The sequence below is a fragment of the Cervus elaphus genome, chromosome 2, assembly GCF_910594005.1.
Source record: "Cervus elaphus chromosome 2, mCerEla1.1, whole genome shotgun sequence".
Classification (NCBI taxonomy): domain Eukaryota; kingdom Metazoa; phylum Chordata; class Mammalia; order Artiodactyla; family Cervidae; genus Cervus; species Cervus elaphus.
This window is the reverse complement of record NC_057816.1, coordinates 20,355,522-20,378,356: the sequence shown is the minus strand read 5'-3', so window position 1 is coordinate 20,378,356 and position 22,835 is coordinate 20,355,522. Positions and strand designations below refer to the sequence as shown.

The window sequence follows — 22,835 nt, the reverse complement described above, 5'->3', positions numbered from 1 at the left end:
GCCCCATCGCTTCAGCCCCTGGATTTCGGTCCACTCAGCAGTCCCCTCTGTCTCCTAGGGATGTGGAAGGAAAAGGTAAACTGGAGGCCTGCGGTTACTCGCTTATTCTCCTGGTGATGGTACCTCTCCCTTTGGAGGTGGGATGCAGGGGAGGCCTCCAGCATGAAGCCCTGTGCCCCAGACCTCAGGATCAAGGGCTTCTGCCAGTCACTGGGTGGGGCCTGTGGCGGGGAGCCGGAGAGGACAGGAGGTCTGTGAGTTTGGGACTCTGGCTTCCTGAGGTTGGTGACAACCAAAAAGCTGCCAGTAGAGAAAAGAAACAGGTGGAGATAGTGCTACTTTGGGGCCAGGACCCACTTTTATCCATCCTTGCTTCTCCTACAAAGTAACAGGAAGTTCAGAGATCACTCAAGGTCCCTGCCAGTTGCCTAGAAAGAAGCTATAGTTTAGGTATTCCAAGGGTTTGGGTCATTCACCAGACACTTCCATAGAGCCTCCTAAGCTCTGGTGTGGTGCTAGATGCTGGGTGCTAGGTAGTGAGTGTTGGGTGCTAGGTAGTAGGTATTAGGTGCTGGGTGCTAGGTGCTGAGTGCTGTGCTGAGTTCCTGATCTCAGGATGCTCATAGTCTGATAAGGGTGACATGAGGTAAACGGTCAGCTGTAACACAGTGTAAGAAACATGAAATTGGGTAAGCATGGGGGCTGAGGAGGCCCATGGTGCTGGAACCTACATGAGATGGGGGCTGCCGTGGGCCGTGAGGATAAACTTCCTGGGAGGGCCTCTCAGGGAAATGCCTGGACTGATGGGAAGGGCAGAGGGGAGAGAGAGGGCACCCGTGCAGGGGAGCCAGCCTGTGCAAGGCCCTGGAGCCCCTCTCTCTCAGGAAGCCAGGGACTTCCTGGCTGAGGCTGGTAGCTGAATGAGGGCCGGCTGGTTCTCACAAAGGCAGAAGGGAGCCATGGATGCTTTTAAGCAGAGGAGGGACACGCCCAGAAGGGTCAGCCAGGAGGCTGTTGCAGGGGCCTAGGTGAGGCCTGGCTCAGGGCTGTGCTGGTGGAGGCAATGAGGATAGGAGATTTCAGATGTGTTAGGAGGCAGACTTAACAGGCCTTGGTAACTGATGGGAACTTACAGACATTAAACAACTAATTACACAATTAATTATGCAATTACTACTGTGATAAGAAATTCTGAAGGAGTGCAGAGGGTGTGAGAGCCTAATAAGGAGAGGATCTGCTCTGGCCGGGGGTGTGGAGAAGGCTTCCTTGGGGAAGTGATGTTGACTTACAGGCTGAGGAGGAAATACCCAGGTGAGGTGACTGGCAGCGGGAAGGGAGTTATCGCCCCAGAAGTAAGCCTCAGCAAACTATGGATGGGTTTCGTAAGGACAAATATCCCAGTTGCCTCGCTTCTCAGTGGGAGAAGGCCACCCCCCAGAGCTGCCCCGTGGGCCTGGGTGCAGTGAACGCAGCAGCTGACTGTGACAATGGACTCTTCCTTGGCTTCCTGCCTTCCACCTATATTTCCTGGGATCACCCCCCAACCCCAAGTGAACCACAGGCATTTGAATCTTTGTCTCAGAATCTGCTTCAAGGGTGATCCAAATAAGACAGTGGATGTCCCCTAGTTGCCCCAAGAGACAGCAGGACATATTTACTACATCCCACTATAGAGAAGGAGGTCTACTTCTGGAGAGCTAGCGGTTTCATTTGCAGGACTTTTTTTTCCCCTGGAGGCCTCGAGCCACAGGGTGAAGAATAGGACTTAACAGACATATAGAGTTTAAATTCTAAACTCACACACGACCTTCCTATATGACTGCATGGCTGGGGACGCTGTCACTGGGTCTTTGGGCAAGTCGCCTGTACCTCCACCCTGGGAACAATGCCTGGACAACTGATATCTCTGTTTTGCCATCTGATCATTTTGTTTCCTTCCTCCTTAAAGAAAACTGTTAAGAGACAGAATCACTTGAGAAAAGCAGTCTTGGCCTACTTACCCCTTCCATCTGTCTTGTGTGGGAAGGAAACACAACCATTCTGTGCCTTCCGCTTCCTTCCCAAAGATCTCAGTGCCCACTTGGCCTGTTTGAGCCAGTTGGGGGCTTCCACCGGCATGCGCCAGCCCCGCTTCCCAGGGGCCCCCAAATTAAAAAGCAAGTTATAAGAACAGGCTCTCCTTTCCTGGGGATTGTTGACAGCTAGAGACCCCATGGGCTCATCAGTGTGATACTGAAGAGAGAAATGATCAGGGCAAATGGCTCCAAATGGAGATGAAAAAGCCTTTGCGGTGACAGGCAAGAGCTATCGCAGGCTGCTGGAGCAAACACAGCTGGGGAATAAAGGGGAACATGGGCCATTTTGCAAATCGAAAACAAGAGGCAAAGGACAGCTGGCACGTGTGATGATACAGAAGACAGAAGCAAGGCGAGATAAGGGGGGAGAGGCCAGCAAAGGAGGAGGGAAAGGGGAGCGCGGAGCCCGCCAGCATCAGAAAGCATTCATAAGAGCGAGCGGAAGACGGAGCATGCGCAGAGGTCACCAAGGATGAAGGCGGCGGAGAGACCCCGGTTCCCGAGTGAAGTGTGCGGCGAGGCGACCGGTGCCCTTCTGAAGAATACAAGAGACATCCGCGGTGCTATTGAATAGCAGAAGATGGCTCCTCTCGGCCTTAGCACCGGATGCAATTGATCTTTGGAGAGCACCCTCAGTGGGCCCCGGTGTCATTTCTTAGATGCTTTGGCAAGAGGTTTGGGCATGAGAAGGGCGGAGGGTGGGATGCAGAAAAAAGGAAGGCCCAGGGAGGTGAGGGGCAATGTGGGAGGTGATGGGAAAGAAGAAAGGAGATGGAGAGCGAGCGAGGAAGAGAGGAGAGCGGAGGGGAACCACGTGGAGGGAGCCAGGGAAAAGACGAAAGAGGACAGGATGGGCGTTTGAGAGAGGAGGGCAGAATGGAGGGAGATGCAGAGCCTTTGAAAATCTTAAGCTAAGACCGAGTAAAGCAGCTAACATCGCTGAAGGACCTGCTAGGAGCCACATACTGGGCGAGCTGTCATGTCGTTATCTTATTTAATCCTTACACCAACACCACATTGGTGCTGTCATGCTGCTTTTTTTTTTTTTTTTTTTACTTCCCCATGTGGCTTGTGGCACCCCAGTTTCCCCACCAAGGCTTGAACCTAGGCCATGGCAGTGAAAGCCCAGAATCCTAACCATTAGGCTACCAGGGAGCTGTCACACTTGTTTTAATATAAGTTGAGGAAAAGGAGGGCTCTGAGAATTTAAGTAACTTTGCCCCAATCACAACACTGAGGAAGAAGGGAGGTTGGGATCTGAACTCAAGGATGAAGGAAGTTTAAGATGCTCCAAAATCAGCCCCACTTCAGGGGAACAGGCACACGCCTCCCTTTATGGACTATTGGCTTCCCATCAAAGGTACCAATTTAGCACAGAAAATTCCCATACAGTAGGCCCCCGACATACAAATGAGTTCTGTTCCGGGAGCTCATTTGTAAGTCCAGTTTGATCAACAATCCAGCAAACGTAGCCCAGGTACCCTACTAACTCAATCAGTTATATAGTACCGTACTGTAGTAGGTTTATAATAGTTTTCACACAAATGATACAGAAAAAACAAACACGAAAAATAAAGAAAACACTTTAAATTTTACAGTACAGGACCTTGAAAAGTACAGCTGTTCTGTGCAACAACTGGCATCCAGGGGCTGGCATCCAGGGGCTGGCATCCAGTGAGCAGGCAAAAAGAGTTACTGCCTGGAGGAGGAGAGAAGGTGGGAGACGGCAGAGCTGACGGACCGTCAGCAATAGGAGACGGAGGGCAAGCCGCAATTTCACTCACACCTGATGCTGATCGAACACTTGTCGGTATCTTGGAAAGTTCGCAGTTTGAAGGTTCCTAGGTAAAGGGCTGTCTGATATATGTTAAAAACTCAGGCCTCCAACCACGAGGGGGCGCTATCTCCCCAGCAGAAAGAGCCACCACGCGCATCTAAGAGCTAGCTATGCCAGGCAAAGGAGTTTTTTGCTAGCTTGAGTTTGGGTGGGGGGGATTAGTTGGTGACTAAGCTGATTTCCACTCTCTCCTGGATCCCATCTAAATGGCATCTAGCTGTTATTCTCAGTCGTTATCTGTTTATTCTCCCTTCTCAAGCTGTGACCATGGACTTCCTTGTTGCTCTGGTTAGCTGTCTGTCCCTTGAAAGATGGCCCAAGTCTCTTGCCTCCTGTTGGCTTGTGGCCGGGCAGAGACCTTGATGCATGTAGCTGTGTGGTACATTTTTGATAAATGAATGAGCCAATGAGAGGATGCTGACATGCTTGAGCAGGAGAGGATCTCAACGAAGCATTTAATCCTACAAGCCCCCTAGAGATGGGAATCTCAGAGGTCACTTTTAATCAAAGAGCCCCAGAGAGGGAGCTTTCTGTGCTTTCCAACAACCTTCACATTGGGCTTTGCCTCAAGACTGCCTTCTTGGCACTTCCCCAGTGGTCCAGGGGTTAAGACTTTGCTTTTCAGTGCAGGGGGTGCAGGTTCGATCCCTGGTTGGGGAACTAAGATCCCACATGCCACAAGACCAGAAAACCAGACATAAAACTGAAGTAGTAACCAATTCAAATTGTAACAAATTCAATAAAGACTTAAAAAAAAATGATCCCCATTAAAAAAAAAAGTTTAATGGAAAAAAGAGATGCCTTCTTGGGGTTTAGCTGTTTAATCCACTGCTGTCTTCTTTGGGGAATGGGGTTGGGAGCTAAGAGAAGAGTTATTTATCTTGTTTGTCCTGGTAATGATAATAATAAAGACTCCTTTCCACGTCTGCCATGATGTCCAATGATGTTTAAGCACAGTTTATAAGCTAAAGCTCTCTGAAAGTGGCTACTGCCTGCGGGGTTCCACTCTCCTTGACCATCTGCAAATTCTCTAATGGGGGCTCCAGAGACTGCAAACCAGCAGTAAGAGAATGTTCTAGCATTGGCTACCCCTCATCCAAACCTCTGAGGGTTCTTGCTGGAAAGTGATCCTTTCAACACCCCTCCGGCAGGAAGACCCTGATGCTGGGAGAGATTGAGGACAGGAGAAGGGGATGACAGAGGAGGAGATAGCTGGATGGCATCATCAACTCGTTGGACATGAGTTTGAGAAAACTCTGGGAGATGCTGAAGGACAGGGAAGCCTGGTGTGCTGCCATCCATGAGGTTGCATGGAGTCGGACACGACTGAGTGACTGAACCACAGGCAGGCTGCTGTGGGACAAATTACTGTACCCCACATCTTTTCCTCTACACTCCCCCCCATCTCTGTCCCCAGGTTGCCTACCCACCCCAGCCTCATGGTCCCTGTCTTTCTTGGTGACTTCAGGGTCATTGCCAAACGAAGAAGTCCCTTTCTATCAATGCTGTTCTGTATTTTGAACCACAAAATAAAACACTTCATTGCAATTACAAATAGCAAAGCTATTTTCTGCTGGGCCTCGGCATCCAAACTTAATAGCATGCTGTAATGCCACCCTGTGCTGACGTGTGGCATATTTAATATCCATCTTTCTTAGAAATAACAGTGTTCAGCAATTAGAAGGGACTTTAGCAGTGCAATAATTAATGTGGATAACCGTCATAAACGCCACAAATGGAACAAATACAGATGGTTGGGAGCCCTGATTGCTAATATGCTAACCTGTTTTGACAGAACTTTAAATTTTTTCCTCGGGAGGTTTGGGGATGGAAGTTAAAATGTCCCTTTCCTCACGACAAGAGCCCAGTCTTTCTGGGTCAGGGATTCATGAACCTCCTAGTCAGGCAAGGGAGCATCTCAGAGCTTTGGCTAAGAGGAGGGCTTGCATCCTGGGCCTGGGACTCTCTCTCTCCCACCCTGGCTGCCCCCAGGTTGTCAGGAGGGGGACTTCTGTCTCCTGCAACTGTACCTCCAGCCTCTGTCTCAGGCTCAGGCAGGTCAGGCTGTCCTGGTGAAGCAGCCGGGCATCTCCCGCCCCTGCCATGTGGCTCCTGGGGAGGGCAGGGGCCCCCTGGCTGGGCTCCACTCAGTGGGAAGTAGCTCTTTGAAGATTCTGGCTGCAAGCAGGTGCAGGTTACAGAACCCAGCTCCATGAGACTGCACAGAAATGAAAAACCGTCATAGAAGAGTGACTCACCAAACACACAGGCAGAAATCTGCTGAGACAGATATACAAAGGGGGTGTTTGGGAGAACGACAGCTCCTGGCTCCTCCTGCTTTCAGGCCTGCTGACCTCAAAACAGCTGTGGAAGCAGGACCATCTGCGTGTCTCTTGAAGAGTCAGAGGTCCCAGGGAAACCCTGAAGGACAAGTTGGGGGAGGGAGGGCAGAAGGAACCAGCCTTTACCCAACCCCTACGATGGGGCAAGCACCACCCTCTGCACTTATTCTTTTTTTAAAAAAACTTTTTATTTTGTGTTGGGGTTTAGCCGGCTAACGTGAACAATGTTGTGACAATTTCAGGTGAACAATGAAGGGACTCAGGTCATACATATACGTGTATACATTCTCCTCTAAACTCCCCTCCCATCCAGGCTGCCACATAACATTGAGCAGAGTCCCCTGGGCTCTATAGCAGGGTCCTTGTTGGTTATCCATTTAAAATATAGCAGAGTGTACCTGTCCATCCCAAACTCCCTAACTATCCCTTCCCTCCATCCTTAATCCTGGCAACCATAAGTTTGTTCTCTAAATCTGTAAATCTTTTTCTGTTTCTGTATATATTTTTTAAATCTATTTACCATTCACTGTGGTCATTTGAGTGGGCACAGCCAGCTAATCTTTAAGACATGGAAACTGAGAGTTAGACAATAAGTGATTTGCCAAGTTCACCTGGGCCCCCACAGAGCTTCCTGGGTCCTGGGTAGCCCCTGGCTGGCCAGGTACCCCCAGTGGTGCTGTACTACAAGGGCTTCACTGAGTCCCACCCCCTGAGGCCAAACCCTCTTCTTTGATGCTGAATCCCAGCCCCTCTCTCCTACTCAAGGAAACTGATCCAAACATCTGTACTCTTTCTGTCTGGGGCCATCATTTCCCTGTTCTCTGTAATCATCTCTTTACAAAGATGCTGTGGTATCTCTGAGTTTTAAAAAATGGACAAACCTCCTTCGACCCTGCTCCCCTCCAGCCACAGATCCTCTTCTGTGTCCTCTCTTAGATAACAGAAGAGCCGTCTCCACCATCTCCAATTCCCCTTCACCCAATCTCTCATGAACCCACTCATGTAGATTTTGCCCCCAGCTCTCCACTGAAAGAGAGTCCCCTTCGCCCCAAGGTTACTGCCAAATCCTGCAGTCAACTCCTATAGTTGATCAGCTCTTCCTGTTTGGACACTTTCTACTCTTCGTCTTTGGGGGAACAAGCTCTTAGGTCACAACTGTTCCTTCTCCAACTCTTTGTCGGTCTTTCCACATTATTCCAGATGTTGAAGGACCCTAGGGCTTTTCTGGCTGTCTATACTCACTCCTGCTATTGCTGCTAAGTCATTTTAGTCCTGACCGACTCTTTGTGACCCTATGGACTGTAGCCCGCCAGGCTCCTCTGTCCATGGGATTCTCCAGGCAAGAATACTGGAGCGGGTTGCCGTGCCCTCCTCCAGCAGATCCTGACCCAGGGATCGAACCCCATCTCTTACATCTTGTGCATTGACAGGTGGGTTCTTTGCCACTATCACCACTCCTAAGTTAACTTATTTAGTCCTGTGGTTTCCAGTACTATCTACATGTTGAAGATTATCTCCTTGCCTGACATCTCTCTTTGCATGTCTTATGAACATCTCAAATGTAATTCAGGACTTCCCTCATGGTCCAGTGGTTAAGAATCCACCTTCCAACGCAGGGGACACAGGTTTGATCCCTGGTCAGGGAACTAAGATCCCACATGCTGTGGGGCAATAATTACTGAGCCCAAGAGCCACAACTAGAGAAGCCTGAGATGCAATGAAAGATCCTGCGTGCCTGCCACAACTAAGACCCGATGCAGCCACATAAATAAATATATTTTAAAAATGTAATAAAAAAATGTAATCCATCCAAAGTGTAAGTGGCTTAATCATGTCTGACTCTTTGCGAACCCATGGAATGTAGCCTGCCAGGCTCCTCTGTCCATGGAATTCTCCAGACAAGAATACTGAGTGGGTTTCCATTTCCTTCTCCAAGAGATCTTCCCCACCCAGGGATCAAATCTGGGTCTCCTGCATGACAGGAGGATTCTTGACCATCTGAGCCACCAGGGAAGCCCTGATCCACGCCCTGTCCACAGCCCCCAACCTAATCCCCTCAATATCATCCCCTGCTCAGAAAATGGCAACCTCAGTCTTCCTCTTGCTCAGGCTACGACATCCAAAGTCGCCCCCCTCTTTCTCCGACACCCCATACTCAAATCAATCTTTTATCCAGAAAATCGACCACTTCTCACCATCTCTGCAGCTGCCTCATTGGTCCCAGGCAGCGTCGTCCTGGGCCAGCTCCTAGGAAGGAGGTGGCTGCTTCTCTCCTTGCCCCTCCGGAGTCCTCCCAGTGCAGTGTGGATACACGATCCTGACATGGTGTGACTGAGATCCCGGTGCTCCTCTGTCCAAACTCTTCAGTGGCTCAGGGTCAGGATCAGACCCTTCACCCTTCCCATCTCAGCTCCTTCCTCCCTCTGCTTCAGCCACATTGACTTTTGCTATTTCTCAGGCATGCTAAGCAGGCTCCCTTCACCAGATCTTGGACCTTACTCTTTTTTTTTTTTCTGCCTGTAATCTCTTTTACTCGATCTTATTTTTCTTCATTGCATTTCTCATCACCGGATATATATTTATTTATTCTATTCTCAGTAGAATGCAAAGTCCTGGGGGCAGGGAGTCTATTTTGTCCACTCCTGTGTCCCCAGTGCTCAGAAGAGGGGGTGCCCAGGCATTCAGTAGGTGCCCAATAAATATTTGCTGAGGGGATGAATTTAGACCCAGTGTGACCCTGGAGTCTGCCTCCACCACCCCCGCCCTGTCCCACGTGGCTACTTGCAAGCAGACAGGGGCGTGTAGCACAGTTGTGGGGTGGGGCGGGCTTTGCTCGAGGGCTATATCTCCCTGGCACCTTGGTGATACTGAGTTCTAAATGCCTCGGCCCTGCACCATCTTTTCATCCCCCAAGGAGTCCTTGCTCCTTCTAAAGGAACATGCTATTTAGAGGTCAAGGTGGGAATGCACAAGGATGTCATGCCTTCCTGCATTCTCAGTGTAAACATTCTACCCTTTTCATTTTTATATTTGCTAACTTCCATGACAGAGAAAAACTTGATACCAGGTAGGCGGAGGGGTGGTGGTGGGATGAACTGGGAGATCGGGATTGACACATATAGACTACTGTGTAGAAAATAGACAACTAATGGGAACCTATCGTCTAGCATAGGGAACTCTATTCAGTGCTCTCTGGTGACCTACATGGGAAGGAAATCCAAAAAAGAGGGGATGTGTGTATGTGTATAGCTGACTCACTCTGCTGTAGAGCAGAAACGCACATTGTAAAGCAACTATACTCCAAAAAAAATTTTTTTTAAAGAAAAAAGAAATGCTTGCCTTGACCCCAAATCCCTCCAAGAAGGTGTCATCATAGTAGTTAAAAATGAGGCCCCAAGGAAATACGCTAGGTTCCTGGATGATGTAAGGAAATAAATACATTAGATGGGGAGAAAAGTGTGACAAACTGAAAATTATTCTCCATTTAGACCCACAGGGTTTCAATTAGAGTTCATGCCCACGTTCAGCCTAGCTGAAGACATGTGTCATCTGAACGGAGATGCTTTGGGGAGGGACTGGGGAGTTGTTCATAATTATGTCCGACCGTCCTGGGCAATCCAGGTGAGACCACCCTAATCGGGGAGGGAGGGGCTGGCCTGTGGCTGCGCCTGGTGGCATGGGGATGATGCCAAAAGGATAGGGGAGAAGAAGATGCTTGGGGAAAAATGGGAGGAGACAGAGAGGGAACCAGGAGGGGAAGAGGAGCCAGGAAAGCGCAGAGAAATGTGGGCATCCAGTCTGATATGTTAAGAGGGCAGGGTCCAGAAGAGTCTGGGAGAAAGGTCTATCTCACATGCCCGAGAGAAGAAAGAAACTAGGATTGCTATGGATGGAGCTAACTGGGCATCAACTGAGCTGGTCAGGGAGGGGACCATGAAACGAGAACAATTTTGCCTCGGAGTCAAAGTGCGCTCCCTTTGGTTGCAACTGAGTGAGGAACATCACAGAGACTCAGAAAGAAAGTCAGGTCCTGACTTAATCTCACCCACTGGCCCTCATGAACTGGGCTGTGGGTGTGTCACGGACTGGCCCTGCCCCCGTGTCCTCCTAGCACCTTCCTTAAACAGTTCTGAGAAGTAAGCAAGGCAGCGAGGCATCCAACACAACCCGTGGCTCAGAACTGGTCCCTCCCCAGCATCTTCTCTAGGGAGCCTGCTCCTTAAGAAGGAGAAGAGAGGACCAATCACTGAGGCTTGCCCTGCTGGGTTTGCAGCGAGGAGCTGGGGGAGGGGCTGAAGGGCCTGGCAGGGAGGTCCATGCGCTGAATCAGGACAGTGGTGGGGTGCTTTGGGGCGACGAGGGCAGCTTCACGACTGGGCAAGGCCATTGGGGCCCCCAGACCTGTCCTGGCCTCAGGACAGCGATCCATGGCTGACGGTAGGATGATGCCTCCCAGTTAAAAAAATTGTTTGTGCTTCTGAATCATTGTGTCTACTCAGATCAGAAGAGAGGGATTTGCAGGAAAAGTCCTTCCCTAGAAAGAAAATTACGACTCCCTCATATGGCATCTCTCTCCAATCTATCAAATCTATTTGCCTGGAAACATCCCAGGCATCACCTCCTCACTGCCACCTGAACCTGGAGGCCTGGACTTGCTGGTTCCTCTGTCGAAAGGCTCTTCTGATCTCTGGTTATGGCTTCTTTCTGACTTTCTGCCAGGAAGTCTCATCCACCTTCTAGCAGGCTATATTCTCTGACCTCCCCCGCCCCACCCTGCCACCTACTAAAACTTCACCCTCTTCCTCCAACATTTCTTTCACTTATTTTTACCTTCCTGACTTATGTTTTCTTTTGAGCACTTCTGCCTAACATACTCTATCAGGGCTTGGCAATTGATGGCCCATGGACCACATCCAGTCACCCCTGTTTCCATAAATACAGTTTTACTGGTGCACAGCTGTGCCTCTTCATTTATGTACTGCTTTTGTGGTGTAACAGTGGAGTTGAGTACTTGCGACAGAGACCATATGGTCCGAAGACTAAACTCTTGATTAACTAACCCTTCCCAGGAAGTTTGCTGAACTCCTGCTCTAGTTAATTTATATTATTCATTTTCTGTCTTCACGACTAGAGGTTGAGCTCTATAAGGGCAAGAAATTTTGTCTATCTTCTAAATGATCACATTCCTCTTGACCTAGAATAGCATGATAATTATCCAGTAAATACTGACTTAGTAAATGCTGTTGAAAATTCTGCCCCGTGGCAAGATCCAGCTCCAAGACCCCCTCTTCACCAAGCATTTCTTATTTTCTAGCCAGAAATATGCTCCTTCCTGTTTGTTTCATGGTGCTTTAGTTTTACCTTGGAGCATAGTGATTTCCGCACAAATTTCATTTCTCTCACGAGGCGGTAAGCTCCAGGGGTCACCTCCATGGTGAAACCATGCTTTGTCTCCCAAGACAGAATCAACCCTCTGCCTCTCTGTTCCTCTTACAACATCTGTGGCTGCCCATGGAAACAGTATTGCAGTGTGTGGCGCAGACAGGGCTTCTGCTCTTGACTGAGACCCTCGTGGGCAGGGACGGGGGGCTTGTCATCTCTGCCCTGCATCTATCATCCGGCCTGTGTTCACTGTATGTCAGGTTCTATGTGGGAGGTAGTCAGCGAACACAGCTGGGCTTCCCCACTGAAACCCTGGTAGCCTTCCTACCCATCAGGGCTCTGTGTCTGCGGAATGAAGGGAAGAAAAGGGAGCAGGGCTGAAACAGAGAACACCGCATTTGTGAGGCTGGGGCCGTGCAGGCAGCCCGAAGCGTCAAGCAAGGAAGGGAGGGGCCCTGCCCTGTCCAGCACACTCTGCTATAAAGAAGTATCAATTTTTTCAAACCAATCCTCCCTTGGATTCCTGACTCACATGCTCTGTGGGATCAACAAATAATTGGGGCTGAGAGTACCTAGCGCCTCACCTTAAGCAAGGACCCTTCTCCACGCTTTAAAAATAAACACCCTTGGGACTTCACTGGGTGGCCCAGTGGTTAGAACTCCATGCTTCTAATGCTTGGGGCCTGGGTTCAATCCCTGGTCAGGGAACTATGATGCTGCAAGCTGCAGGCGTGGGGGACAAACAAACAAAAACCTGGTTGTCCAGTGGCTAAGACTCCATGCTCCCAATGCAGGGGGTCTGGGTTTGATCCATGGTCAGGGAACTAGATCCCACGTGCTGCAACTCAGACCTGGTGCAGCCAAATAAATAAATAAAACAAATAAATATAAAACAAAACAAAAAAGGTAAAAAAAAAAAAAACTTAAAAACAAATAAAATAAAGGCCCTAGTAGAGCAACGAAAGCAAACAGTATTTTCTACTCTTTTAAACTGTGAACTTTTTGAGAAGAGTGACTGTTATATGTTTATTTTCTTAGCATTTAGGCCAGTGCCTGATTACAGAGTAGATGTTCAATGAATTTTTGTTGAATTACATAAATGACCTGATATGATATGAAAAAGGAAGGGAGGAGAGAAAGAAGGAAGAAAGGGATGAGCACAAATACCTGCTGGACTCGGAACTCAGGAAACAACCTCCCAAACCAACAAAGCACTCAGATACTTTGAGAAAAGGTAAACACCAGCGCAGTTATCTCCCCGCCCGGGATTCCTGGGAATTTTCTTCTATGCATGAACACAGTTGCAGGAAACTAGACTCTGATCTTATTTGTTTCACGAAGCTTTCTGATTATGAAAGGAGGCGTGGAGAAGTGTGGGCAGGCTCCATGGGAAAATGAATTACTAGTGCTGCCTGTTTTGAGCCTCTGTGTCCTGCCGGACTGTTTCTCAGACCCAGACCTCCTGCAGAGGACAGAGAGGAGCCCACCCCCTCCCGTCACTGACCCCAGGGGTGACCTAAGAGACAAGTGGGGAGAAGAACCTGACTCCCATCTCACACTGCAAAGGTAGGTTTCTTCCACCCTGGTCAGGGGAAAACAAGTTCCCGTGTAAGATGCCTTGTATTAAAAAGCAGAGACATCACTTTGCCAACAAAGGCCCGCATAGTCAAAGCTATAGTTTTTCCAGTAGTCAGGTATGAATTTGAGATTTGGACCATAAAGAAGGCTGAGCACCGAAGAATTGATGCTTTCAAATTGTGGTGTTGGAGAAGACTCTTGAGAGTCCTTTGGACAGCAAGGAGATCAGATCAGTCAATTCTAAAGGAAATCAACCCTGAATATTCATTGGAAGGACTGATGGCTGAAGTTGAAACTTCAATACTTTGGCCACCTGATGCGAAAAGCCAATTCATTGAAAAAGATCCTGGTGCTGAGAAAGATTTAGGGCAGAAGGAGAAGGGGGCGGCAGAGGATGAGATGGTTGGATGGCATCACTGACTCAATGGACATGAATTTGAGCAAACTCCAGGAGGTAGTGGAGGACAGAGGAACCAGGTGTGCTGCAGTCCATGGGATCACAAAGAGTTGGACTTGACTTTGTGGCTGAACAACAAGATTTCGTGTTTCCATCTCCTTGAGGTTGGTCCATTTTCTCTATACCTTAAACACCTGTGCTGTGGTACATGAGCTTCATCATAAGACAGGCCCCTGGTCCAGCTTGCACACAGACACACACACAAGCAGACTTGTTGTCACAGCTCATTCCTCTTATGGATGAGATGCAGAGTGAGTGAGCAAGCAGATGGATGCCCTGGAGGTTCTGAGCCATGTCACTCCCCATTAGCCTTCTTCAAAGACCCGGACAGGATCTGGGAGGGGCTGCTGATGAGATGGGTGGCTTCTGTGAATTTCCAGCTGGAGTGAAACCTTCCTCTCCCTGAGGGCTGGCAAAATCTTCCTTGCTGCTCAGTGGATATGTCAGGCCAAGATTGAGTCCAGGTGTATGCTTTCTCTGCCTTTCTTCTCAAGGCCTTTCTTTCCCATTTCGAATTCCAATGAGACATTTTTTGAATGCTGAGTGTGAAAGGCAAGACCAAGCCTTGCTTATGTGCCGAGAGTTCTTCCTGAACTAACCTTAATAATAATAACTCTCCTGCATTCCCCTTTATCCTAGATCAACCAGTCAATTCATTATTTCTTTGATGGATATTTATGGCACCGTGAATTTGTGCTAAGCAGTGTGCAGTGAGTGGAAGCGGGAGCCTTCATTCCTGTTTTACAGATGAAGAGACTGAGGTTCAAAGAGGTGAGGAATTTGCCTAAAGAGTGGCTGATTCAGGAATCAAAGGCGTGTCTTCTGGTGTCTGCCTAATCAGCTTTCCATTTTATCAAGGCTTTAACTAAAGAGCGGAGGACACGGGGGGGGGGGTCTCTCCTAAGCCTGTGGGTAACCACCGAGGCTCAGGCCACAGGGACGTGTGGCTGGGTGTGATGTATATGGGAGAGAACAGCACGGTGCTGGCTGTGCCATGAAGGATTAATCTCAAGGAGATGCTACTGAGCTCCAGAAACTTAATATCGGTGTCAAGAGATCAAAGCTATGATATCTCTGGTGGAGCGTGCTATCAGGAGAGATCAAAGCAAAACAGAAGGCTTCATTTTGGTGCCCTGTGCATGAGTGGCCTTGACTCCCTGACTCCAGCACAAAGCAAGCCATATGATATAGGAACGGTGCTAACACCCACCTGGACTTTTTTTTTTTTTTGGACATTTCCTTGCATCTCACTGTTGCCGGTTCATAAACAAAAGCATTATCACACCTGTCAGCTTGCCCCAGTTTCCCTGCATGCTGCCTGGCCCTCCCAGTTTCTTCTGAGTGTGGATGCGTGCTCCATAGCTCTCCTGTCTTCCTAAGAGGTTGCCTGGCTTGGAGGCTGCGGTGGGATGGACTGTCAGGGCACGGACCTCGCTGAAGGACCCCGGGATTGCATGTTCAGGGCTGGTGGTCTCTGTCCCTGGGGCCCTGCAGACCTCCCCGCTGAGCACCCTCCCTCCCGTTCTAAACCCGCTGCCCAACAGTGGGTCTCGAAGGCCCTTCTCTGGAACCCTGAGGCTCCATTGAACCCAGTTTGATAACCATGGAGATCCTCTCATCAGTTTTTTAAAGCTCTGACATCCAGTGATTCTAGTGATTCTAAGGGAGCCATTATAAATCCCTTACAGATCCATGGAAGATCTCTGACATGTTTTCTAGCATTTTCTCTCATAAATTACCCATCATGTCTTTTGGAACTTCTCTGGGACAAACTTTCGACTTTGTGGAAGAGCCTAAACTTTTCAAGATGCCTCTTTTTGAGTGGCTCCAGCCTACCTTTCCAGCCTCTTCTCTCCACCCCGTCACTTCCCTTCTCTCTCTATTGGACTACATGCCATTTCTGAACACACCATGCATCTGTGCCTCCACGCCATTGCTTGTGCTGGTCCCTGTGCTAGGAAATGTCCCCCTTTCTACCTTCTTCCTGGAAAACTCCTACACATCCTTCAAGGCCTGGCTCAGATGCCCCCTCTTTTGAAAAGTTCCCTCTTTCTCACCCACTTCTATAGGGCAGTCAGCTGCTTCTTCAGTCTCAGCTGGGAATATCATGGCCGATGTAGACAAGTCCATCTTCCCTACCTGACTTAGAGCTCCCTGAGAGCAGGCCCTTAGTTTTGAATTCCCAGTGCCCAGCACGGAGCCTCCTGGGGAGAAACTATTGGTACACGCATGTGAAATGACCAAGAAAACAGCCAAGGCCCATGGCCAGCAGGTGTTTCCTAGAGGCGGCCGCTGGGGGGCTCCCACGGGGACACTCCCTGCATCCAGCAGGCTGGCCGTCCCCCTAACACTCTCCCCCCTGGATTCGCAAGAGTTCAGGCTACCTCTCCTTCATCCCTTCCATGCTCTCTTGCAACACGTTCTTCACCAGAAATACAGACCTTCGCCTCTGATGGTCTCGGCCTGAGAAGACAGGCCTCTGAGGTCACAGATCTTAAGGCTAAAACAAGGACGTAAGCAGACAGCCGTGCCCTGGCTTAGCGCTGAGTCTCAGTCTGCAAGACTTGGCTTCTGTGAGGCTCAAAGTCCGAGAGCCGCACGGCCCCTGAGGCCAGCCTCCCTGCTCTGCGCGCCCCCTCCTTCCGCCCCTCCGCGTGGCTGGCTGTCCCACCCGGGTGAGCTTGCTCTTCTGGGCCTCCTTCTAATCTCTCCGCCTGCCTCACAAAGTGGAGAATTCAATTTTCTCCCCAAAGAAAATCAGATTTGACTTAGCTCGAACCATTTCCACAATTGCTGCCGAAACACGGTCTCCGTGAGGACCAAAGGGCCGAACAGGTAACTTCGGAGGCGGGTGGGGAGTGGAGGGGTGAGGCACGGCTGTGTCTGGGTGACTCACCCTGCACGGATGCAGATGGAGACAACTTCAGGCTGCAGGAGGCTGACCTGGAGCCCCAGGTCCCCCACGTCCAGGGGTGAGGAGGCCCAGAGGGACAGCATGAGCATAGAGTGGGGCCACCCTAGGTGTGAGCACTTCTCCTGAAGACTCCATGCCTCACAGCTCTGAGAGAAGCGGAGCAGCGCTGCCTAGGAGCCTCCAGCAGATCACCCAGAACAGTGGGGCAAAAGTGGTCCCTGTACATCAGAGTCACAGGGGAAGGGGCAGAATCAGGGGGGCTGGACCTGATGGGGCAGTGATGCTCAGAACAGGGCCACCAGTAGACGAGGTGGCCACCACCGCAGGAAAGCCAGCCCCAGTGAAATAAACATGACCACAGAGGACCTGTGAATAGCTATGTGCCCTGGGGTGAGTCACTCAAAGCCCCTGAGCCTCAGTTTTTCCCTCTGCAGAATGGGTATGGGGGTGTCACATGGATGGATGTCCTTCCCAATGTAGCACCAATGTCACACCCACCATAATAAAGCGCAGCGTCCATGGATGCATTCTCCCCACTGGAGTGTCAGCCCTGGAGGGGCAGGGTGTGTCTTACTTCCTGCTCTATTCTAGTGCGAAGCACGCTGCCTGGCCCATGTGCCATTTGGGGGTGTCAGTTCATGGGAGCTGACCTGATGCAAGTTTGACTGCTGGCCACCTGCCAAACACAGTTATTAGTTTTTCAGGCTGAGTGGTTCCAACATGGGACCCGATAAACCCTGGACAACCTGGACTTTGTGTACAGTAGAGGAGAGAGACAGAGGAAGATCTGCGTACTCATCAGTGGAGGAAGGGCTGTTAAGGATTTAGGGACTGGTCTGTCTGGTAAGTAACCTAGTCTTCTGGATGAAAGATGCTATACCTGGCCCCCTGCTGCCCCATGCCTTATGCTGGCTCCACGGTCCCTCTCCCACAGCTCCTGCCCTGATCTCTCGTGGCCCCCATTCCCAGGGTACTGTCTGTATTCAGGGAGCTGAGCCCAAGCTCTGAAGCTTGAAGGGTGGGAGGAGAGGTGGGGGCTGGGTCGAGCAGTGGGCTGTCCAGTTGCTGGGGTTGTTTGAGAGCAGAGAGCAGGTGTGCATGTTTGTAGGCTTACATCAGGCCAGGGTGATGGGTGCCCCATCCCGGGCCAGGTAAACACAAGCTGGCCCTCTCCTCTCCTCTCAACTGAGTCCTGCCGGAATTGTAGGTGGAGCAGAAGAGCTGCTGGACAGAGATCAGGCAGGGGCAACAGACATCTGAGAAACACAAGACTTCCGGTTTAACGCAAACCCTACTTTTTTGAGAATCCTCTGGACAACAAGGAAATAAAACAAGTCAACCCTAAAGGAAATCAATCCTGAATATTCACTGGAAGGACTGATGCTGAAGCTGAAGCTCCAATACTTTGGCCACCTGATGCAAAGAGCTGACTCCTTGGAAAAAACCCTGATGCTGGGAGAAAGTGAGAGCAGGAGGAGAAGGGGATGAGATGGTTGGATGGCATCACTGACTCGATGGACACAAGTTTGAGCAAAGTCTGAGAGATAGTGAAGGACAGGGAAGTCTGGTGTGCTGAAGTCCATGGGGTCACAAAGAGTTGGACACGACTTAGAGATTCAACTACAACAATTCTTTTGGGGAAGATGGTAGTGCATGGGTGAAGTACAGAAAGAGAGCCAGAGCAGGAAAGGATGGAGAACAGCCTGGGGAAGTCATCTCAGGGACGATGCTGGAGAGACAGAAAGTGGGAATTTGGGTCATTTCACCAGGCTGCCGCAGTGGAACTCACAGAACCCAGGAGGGAATCAGCGGGTCAACGGGGCTTTCCTTCCCCGCTTCAGGAAGCGAGTCACCTTAACACGCCCAGGGTTCTCCTTGTAAACACAGTGTGGACAGGAAGACAGGAGCCGTTCCTGGCCTCCATTTGCTGGAGATAGAGGGGGGCACAGGGGACAGCCTGGTCGGTGCTCCCAGGTGGGGAGGGGCCTGGGTCCTGCTGTGGCCACTGGGGGGGTCCAGCAGCACTCCTGGGGCAGGAAAGAGCCAGCGGTGTAGCCCTCTGGGCTTGCACTTGTATTTTATGAGCTGGGGAGGCAATCAGAAGTCCAGGGAATCCTGGGTCAAGGGGGGAACCTTTTCGCTACTAAGAGCCTGCATTAACAGATCTTTCACGTTGGCTCCAAAAGCAAGCCTTTGAGGTATCAGCCGACGCTTCCCACTTCCATTCCTTGACATTTCTGTGACATTTCCTCTGCAAACTCTCTTTCCCAGTCATCTTTCTAGGATACCGTCCTCCTGATCCTCCACTGACATCGCTCTTTCTTCTCGGTGACCTGTCCTTTCCCCCAGCTGCTTAAATGCTGGTGTCTCCAGGATCTATCCTCACCCCCTTCTCTCCAGGACGCCCCTCCTGAGAACAGCCTCATCCCTCCCTGAGCCTGAATCTGTGTCTTCCACCCACACTTGGGCTCTGATCCTCAGCCCCTGGAGCCAACTTTCTTCTGACCCCTGCAGTGGGGGATGCACAGGCCCTTGGGTGTGGTCTGTCTAATCAGCCTGTCACTGTTGCCAAGTCTGGTCTGTCCCTTCTTCTCCCCATCTCAGTGCATCTTCAACGTCTCCTTGTTGTCCACTGAAAATCTCAGGGTCATCCTGGCCTCAGCCCTTCTCTGCACCCCACACATCTGTGAGTCCCAAATCATTCTCAGCTTGACTCTTAAATGTGTCTTCCATGTGTCCCCAGCTTCACACCATATTCAGGATGAAAATGAAAGTGTTAGTCACTCATCAGTGTCCAACTCTTTGTGACCCTATGGACTGTAGCCCACCAGGCTCCTTTGTCCATGGGATTCTCCAGACAAGAATACTGGAGTGGGTTGCCATTCCCTTCTCCAGGGAATCTTCCCAACCCAGGGATCGAACATGGTTTTCCTTCACTGCAGGCAGATTCTTTACCATCTGAGCCACCAAGGAAGTCCCATACCTAGGATAGCATCACCCTTTGCTTAGATGAAAAGTTCTCAGCCATAGGAAACTTTGCCCCCATGGGGATCATTGGTGATGACTTGATGATCACTGGGAACATTCTTGACGATCATGACTGAGTGGCAGGCGGGTGGAGGCCAGGGATGTGGCTGAACATCATACAGCACACAAGACAGCCTCTTAACCTTCCAAGAATTTTTAGTCCCACCCAAATGTGGATGGCGCAGAGCTGATAAAACCCTGGCTAAGATGATGCCATGTTCTCCTAACTGGTCTCCCTGACCTCAGGCTCCTCTTTAAGCCACTTTCTTCATTGCTTCCTTGGAGAATTCTTAACCACAAGCAAATCCATCTGCATTCCTCCACTTCCCAACTTCTTAGCATACAGTCTTCCCTCGGGATCCATGAGGGATTGTTTCAGGAATGCCCCCCACATACCTAAATCTCCAGATGCTCCAGTCTATTATACAAAATGCCCTAATATTTGCATATAACCTACACACACTCTCCCATACACTTTAAGTCATCTCTAGATGACTTATAATACTTAATACAAAGTAAAGTGAAAGTGTAGTCGCCCAGTCGTGTCTGACTCTTTGTGATCCCATGGACTGCAGTCTGCCAGGCTCCTCTGTCCATGGAGTTTTCCAGGCAAGAATACTGGAGTGGGTTGCCATTCCCTCCTCTAGGGGATCTACCTGACCCAGGGATCGAACCCAGGTCTCCTGCACTGCAGGTTGATTCTTTACCATTTGAGCCACCAGGGGACTCCAATACAATGACTGCTCCAACACGGCTCACGTGTATTCTCATGTGCACCTCTCACATTGCTGCCGTCTCCTTGAGATGTGGTTTTATTGATCAGTGCAGACCCAGAGACACCCACCTTGCATGGTGAACCAGTGGGTGAAGGAAGCAGGCTTGGCTGAACCACACACCCCTTGTTGCAGGAAGGACAGGGCTTAGCACTCAGGTCTCAGGACTCCCAAGCTCTGCTCTGCTCACCAGACCTGATGGCCTCAAGGAGACCCCTGGTAGGTCCCAAGCTGCTGGACCCCTCCTGCTCCCAGTTAGAGAAGAATAAGAAATGAATCGGCCGGCTGCTGCTGCTGCCTAAGTGCTTCCATTTATTCACAAGCTGCAAGACAAAAGCCTGCACCCCCCAGCATATGCCAGATCAAAAGCAAAGAACAAAAGGGACTGTGAAAGGAAGATGCTGGAAACAGTGGCCACTTTGATGCAGGCAGCTCTTTGAGATAGCAACTGAGGACTGAGCCCCCAGCAGGGAGGAGAGGCAGAAGTGGTTGCCAGAAAATCACGAAGTGGGGTGGGTACTAGGAGCTCAGCGGGTTTCCAGGGGGCACCAGGAGTGGGGATCTCGTTAAGGTCACCTCCTCGCCGCCTTGCCTCGGGGCCTCACCGATGCATCCATCAGGAGACCCAAGGTTCCTGCAGGAATGGCAATCAAAGCCAGAGATTTGAGATGGAGGATTGTTAAGTAATGGCTAGAATAATATAGCAGTTAATAGGAAGCTACTGTGTTCCCTGATGGTACAGTGGTAAAGAATCTGTCTATCAACGTAGGAGACACAGGTTCGATCCCTGGGTCAGGAAGATCCCTTGGAGAAAGAAATGGCAACCCATTCCAGTGTTCTTGCCTGGGAAATCTCATGGACAGAGGAATTTGGCAGGCTACATACAGTCCATGGGGTCGCAAAGAGTCAGACATGACTTAGCGACTGAACAACAACATGAAGCTATTATTGACAATAAAAGGATTTTATAGTTTATAATGCAATAACTTGGTAAGTTACTGTATTGAGCCCAGGGTTGCAGGAACACCCCCAGGCCTGTCCATTCCTCATGAGGCCACCTTGAGAAAATACCATCACAGAATAAGAAGCAGTGCTTTTGTTGTCAGCTGAGCTTGGGCTCAAAACAGTCCGGTCAGCTGGACAAGACTATGCTTCTTACCAAGTAAGTCAGGTCTAAACAGCCTCATGACAATGGCCAATCCAATCCATCATCAGCCCCAGGAAGGCCAGATTGAGAGACGGAGAGACAATGAAGACCGTCTTTTCCTCCAGCTCCTGCTCTCAACTTTGGCCTGGGAAGCCTGGCCCAGAACCAGGACACAGGCTCTGGCTTGGCTGCCATCTCGGAGAAGAGAGGAGACACTTTTAGGAAGGTGACCTTCTGGGGCTGGGATGCTGCTTGCTGGGAGACTTTGCTGAAGAAGAAGCAGCCTAAGGAGAAACTTGGGATCTGACCCCAGAGGGCCATTGACAAAAAAGGCCCAGTGGGAGCCCTTTCGCTCACCAGAAAATAGAGCAAACCAGAGGCTTGCAAGAGGCTGAGCCCTAGGGGAAAACAGGGCTTAAGAGTTTCATTTTGGACCCTGAACAGCTTGCCTACCCATTGGATTCTTGGATAGTTTTGGTGAAATCCAATATCAGAGGAGGGAGACCACCCTTATCGTGACACTGAAGACATGAACACTGGGCTCAGAGGCATCTTGAGATATTTGGAGGCTTCCCTGGTGGCTCAGATACTAAAGAATCTGCCTGCAATGCAGGAGATCCAGATTTGCTCCCTGGGTCAGGAAGATCCCCTGGAGAAGGGAATAGCAACCCACTCCAGTATTCTTGCCTGGAGAATCCCACAGAGGAGCCTGGTGAGTTACAGTCCATGGGGTTGCAAAGAATCAGACACGACTGAGCGACTAATAAACCCTTTCACTTTCACCTCTGATAAGAGTATGTGGGTGCTCAGTTGTGTCTGACTCTTTGCCACTCCGTGAACTGTAGCCCGCCAGGGTCCTCTGTCCATGGAATTTTCCAGGCAAGAATGCTGGAGAGGGTTGCATTCCTTCTCCAGGGGATCTTCCTGACCCAAGGATTGAACCTGCATTTCCTGCATTAGCAGGTAGACTCTTTACCACTGTGCCACCTGGGAAGCTCCTTTAATAAGAGTTCAACCTTCCAATTCAGGTCGGTAATTTCCAGCCCCTTTGTTGAAACATCAGTTATGGTTCTCTACAGTCTCCCTTTTGGTTTGGGGCTGTGGCAATTTTCAGCAACTGTCAAGCAAGGCGGGAAAGTATTTTTTAGCAATGGCAAGGTGTCACAGGCCACACGCCCGACAGGAGCTCAGCTGGTGTCCTGGACCAGAGGAGGAGGAACACAGTCACCACCAAGGCGCCCTGTCTGAACAGCCCTCTGTCCCTCACCCCGCAGGAAAGCAGCACCCTAAACTCGGGACACCT

General features: G+C 50.2%; 1 protein-coding gene across 3 annotated transcripts in view; it reads right to left on the bottom strand.

Moving 5' to 3' along the window:
• KIRREL3 (kirre like nephrin family adhesion molecule 3) overlaps positions 1-22,835 on the bottom strand; it is a 599,492-nt gene that overhangs the window by 282,593 nt on the left and 294,064 nt on the right. The window contains exon 1 of one of the 3 annotated variants that reach the window (XM_043873479.1): positions 5,943-5,989. The exons of the other annotated variants lie outside the window; for them this stretch is intronic. The gene's annotated coding sequence lies outside the window, so the exon portion shown is untranslated. Of the gene's footprint in view, positions 1-5,942; positions 5,990-22,835 lie in introns of those variants that run through there. 3 annotated transcript variants of the gene reach the window in all.